The sequence below is a fragment of the Leptonychotes weddellii genome, unplaced genomic scaffold (assembly GCF_054177405.1).
Source record: "Leptonychotes weddellii isolate Sample4059 unplaced genomic scaffold, ASM5417740v2 HiC_scaffold_5240, whole genome shotgun sequence".
Taxonomy (NCBI): domain Eukaryota; kingdom Metazoa; phylum Chordata; class Mammalia; order Carnivora; family Phocidae; genus Leptonychotes; species Leptonychotes weddellii.
Window position 1 is genome coordinate 1 of NW_028020040.1, and position 4233 is coordinate 4233.

The 4233-nt window shown below is 41.5% G+C and overlaps 1 long non-coding RNA gene across 1 annotated transcript; it reads right to left on the minus strand.

The window, feature by feature from the left end:
- Window positions 1-2089: 2089 nt before the first annotated feature.
- Window positions 2090-3886, minus strand: LOC145719565 (uncharacterized). Its single transcript, XR_014142464.1, has 3 exons — window positions 3791-3886; window positions 2777-2940; window positions 2090-2205 (listed from the first exon to the last, which is right to left on the minus strand). It is a non-coding gene; the product is annotated as an uncharacterized LOC145719565 (long non-coding RNA).
- Window positions 3887-4233: the final 347 nt, after the last annotated feature.

Here is a 4233-nt window from a genome sequence, read left to right on the forward strand (position 1 = left end):
CTCTCTGTCAAATAAATAAAATCTTTTTGTTTGTTTGGGTTTTTTTTGTTTGTTTGTTTTTTAAAGATTTTATTTATTGGACAGAGAGAGATACAGCGAGAGAGGGAACACAAGCAGGGGGAGTGGGAGAGGGAGAAGCAGGCTTCCCGCGGAGCGGGGAGCCCGATGCGGGGCTCGATCCCAGGACCCTGGGATCATGACCTGGGCCGAAGGCAGATGCTTAACCGACTGAGCCACCCACGCGCCCCAATAAATAAAATCTTTAAAAAAACAAAAAAGAAAAACATTTGGGTTAGTTTCTATTATATTTCTGAGATTTAGAAATACTTAATTCAAAAGTACTTACTTTTAAGCCAATTAAACAGAGCTCTTTTACAAATTAATTTTGGCAATACCATTCAGAGGTAGAAAAGTAACCGTATCTCGAATGCACACACCTAGACATACATAACAGCCTAACACAGCTATCTTACATTTTAAAATTTTAGCCATGAATCGGGTATAATAGTATAAAACTCGCTAGTTTATAAATAATGATTAGAATAAATTAAGTTTATCCATTCAGATGACTAAAGCTTTTTACTATTTGTGAAAAAGACTTTTAAGATTTGAATTCATCCTTGAGAAGTAATCTCAAGGAGGCTATAGTCTATAGAGTTTGGGTAAGAGAGCCTGTCCAGCCATCTATGTTTTAAAAAGGACTCTTTCCTTCCCGCCCCCCCCGCCCCCCCCCCGCCAGTCTCCAGTGAGTTTTAGTTACCTCCTAGGGTGTTTCAAAGACATGGTAAGATTTACATCTTCAAGGCACAGAGAAATGCAAGTTTTCTTCTAGGAATTTAGATATATTTCTCCATTACCAGAAGTCTAGGGTAATTGCTACCTAGTTTTTTTTCTCCTTAAGTATAGGACAATTGTATTTCCAAAATGATTTTTGCAGTATCTATGGATGTCTGAAGGCTAATAGGAAAGGATCTAAATAGATTTTTGAGTTGCTTTCAGAGTTAGGCTTTTGTTTTTCTAAAGAGTTAAGTTGTAAATCAATAATTCTTGGGGTGCCTGGCTGGTTCAGCCAGTCGAGCATGTGACTCTTCTATCTCTGGGTCGTGAGTGTGAGCTCCACATTGGATGTAGAGATTACTTAAATAAATAAATCTTTTTTAAAAAATCAATAATTCTTTTTTTAATTTAATTTAATTTTTTATTTTATTCATTTTATTTTTAAATAATCTCTACACCCAATGTGGAGCTCACGACCCCAGGATTGAGAGAGGCATGCTCCACTGAGCCAGCCAGGTGCCCCAAGAATTATTGATTTTGAACCCTTTTTTAAATTTGCATTCCTGCAAACTATCTTCAAAGAATTGCATAACTTTTTTCATTAAAACACTTAGAGGTTAATTAGCCCACTCAACCGTACTGTTTTGAATTTTCCTTTTTATATCAGGGAGAAAATTTCCAACTAAGATAGAAATCAAAGGATTTCAATGTTCTGCTGTCCAGGGGACATGAATTCTTTGGGTGGGGGCCTCGAATATATCCACAAAAGATATTGCAAAAGAGGACCTGAAGCTTGCTGAGCCTGATTATAGAACCCAGCAAAATGAGCCTTATTGTCTAGCCCAGGCACTTTTGAATTTATTTCCTGGCTTCTAGCATTTACACGAGTAACCTGAAGACCATGGGCCCAGATATTAGGTTGAGTGCTCTCTGTATATCTAGTAGGGAAAGGGAAGTTAAAATAAGCAGCTTGGTGTTTAAGGGATTTTCTGGGGAAGGTGGAGGAGTTTGGGGAGTTAACTTCCTTGCTGAGGAGAGAGGACCAGATTTTAAGAAGGGCAATTTACATGGAGTGTGGACTTTAATTTTGTTCTAAGTTTAATTTCTGCTCTTTCATCTAGTTAAAGGAGGCCCCAGGGCTAGCCATTCTGCTTCTTAGTGTCCACCTTTTAATTTGGTCTTTCCACAGGTACTAATGAAACAATTGTTTAGGGTCAATGCTCTCTAAAAAAATTTTTCAAATACAGAAGTTCTTCAAATTCAAAAGGTCCACTGATTGGCCATTGACAAGTAGGATCTATTCATCCCATTAGCCACTAAAACCAACAAACCTGTTTTGGCTTCACCAGGATGCAAGAGGTATCCCTGAAGGAGAGTGCAAAAGATGCAGTCCACACAAGATCCAGAAAGGTCACTCCTGGCATAAGCCTAAGAAAGCAAAGACCTCCGTTGTCACAAGTAGTAAGAATTGTATAGTGAGGTCTCTCACAGAAAAACTAATCTGGGTCACAGGGCAAGTGCTACTGGAATGGGACTTTTCCAGAACTAACAAGACAATGAAGGTTGAGGTGACAGAGGCCCCTTATGGACCGGGACCCCTTAGCAATCCCCTGAGATCTGGCACAGTCTACAAAGAGAAGGCTGCCTGTGACTTTGTGTCTTGGAATTCCAGTCTATTCAAATGGCCACCAGATGCACACCAGTATGTACACCTTCCAGATGGTGCAGGCCAGAGGGAATATTCTTAGTGGTCATAAAGCCAAACTCTCAGGACATAGAAGAAGACAAAGGAAAAACTCATCAGACCCATGGTTTTTCCCTTTATGACAAACAACACAAAAGACAGAGACAAAAGAAAACAATGACCATCTCTGGGAGAAAGGATCGATAGAAGACGAGAGTCCTCGTTACCAAATCTTCACCAGAGTCGCTCTACACAAAGAAAGAAATCCACAGGTGTTTTCTCCTGTCAGTCTAAATTTTAAAAAAGGACTCTCACCACTCTCACTTCCAGCAGACCCCTCAGACAGAAGTCCAGGAGACTGACACGATAAGAATTCCCAGCTTCTATCAGTGCTTGTCAGAATTCCCAAGATCTCAGTGGCAGCAGCCCTGGGGCAAGCCCTGTCCAGCTAGTGAAATCTCCTGGCTGCCTCACCAACGCTGTAGGGGAAAAAATAAATTTCCATCTACCTTTCTAGATTCTTGGCTGAGACACACCCTGTAATAAAAGATTAACAGGAAAAAAATAAATTTAATTTAATTTAGTATGTACATGGGCCCCAAAATTATGACACCAAAAGTAGGGACCAAAGCAGGCAGCTTTTATACCTTTCGGAGAAAGAATACATTTATAAAGAACTAACAGGACAAAGGACGCCTCTACCCTCCAGGTGCTGGGAGGGTACCGTTCACATAGGGACTTTATTTCTTGCTTTCAGGGGGACAGGGAGGGTCAGAGTGCCCCTCTTGCACTTGCTGTTTCCCAAGTAACTTTAATTCAAAATACTCAACATGCCAGAGTGACACACCTTGGGGTGGCCTGCCCTGAACCCCATCAATAGTGTCTCCTTCACAGTCACCGATCATAGTAGCAAGGCTTTTCTGAGTATTCACAGTGCCCCTTAGCACTAATTACCTTACATTGACCTTCCACAATCCAGTGAACTGTAGGTACTATTATTCCACTCCTTTCCTCAGCGAGGATATTGAGGTGTAGAGATTTCCAGTGACTTGCCTAAAGTCAGACAGCCGCTTTAGCAGCTCCAGGATTCAAACCCAGACCTGTCTGACTCTAGATGCTGTGCTTTTTGCCTCTGTGCTGACCGCACCATCTCCCCACTCCTGGTCTTCCCTTCCCCAAAGCGTGGTATCTCCGGGACCACTGACATGGTATTAGACTCTATGTTCCTGTTCCATTTTGGCCATGTCTTCTCTCTTAGTCTGTCCAAGTTACTGTGACAGAAATACCATCGAATGGGTGGCTGATCAACAACAGAAATTTATTTCTCACACTTCTGGAGTCTGGAGAGTCCAACATCAAGGCACTGGCTGATTCAGCGTCTGGGATGAACTACTTCCTGGTTCATAGACAGCTGTACCTTTGCATTCACCTCTCATGGAGGAAGGGGCAGGAAGGCTCTCTGGGGTTTCTTTTATAAGAGCACTAACCCCATTCATGAGGGCTCCACCCTCATGACCTCATCACCTCCCAAAGGCCTTTCTTTGCCGGAAAAAGCTCCATTCGTTATGCCGTTTAGAGAAGTGACTTGTCTGCCTCTCAACGTGTTTTAAAATCATGGGCTTAATAAAGCCACTCCAGACCCCTTATGTGGAATCTCTTTTCTCTTTCTCTCTGGTTTTCTTTTCATGTCCTCCATGTTTCAAATTATTACTACAACCTCCCATCTGTGACAAAATTTTTTTTAAAACAGTTTTCTTAGAAGACTGCCTTTC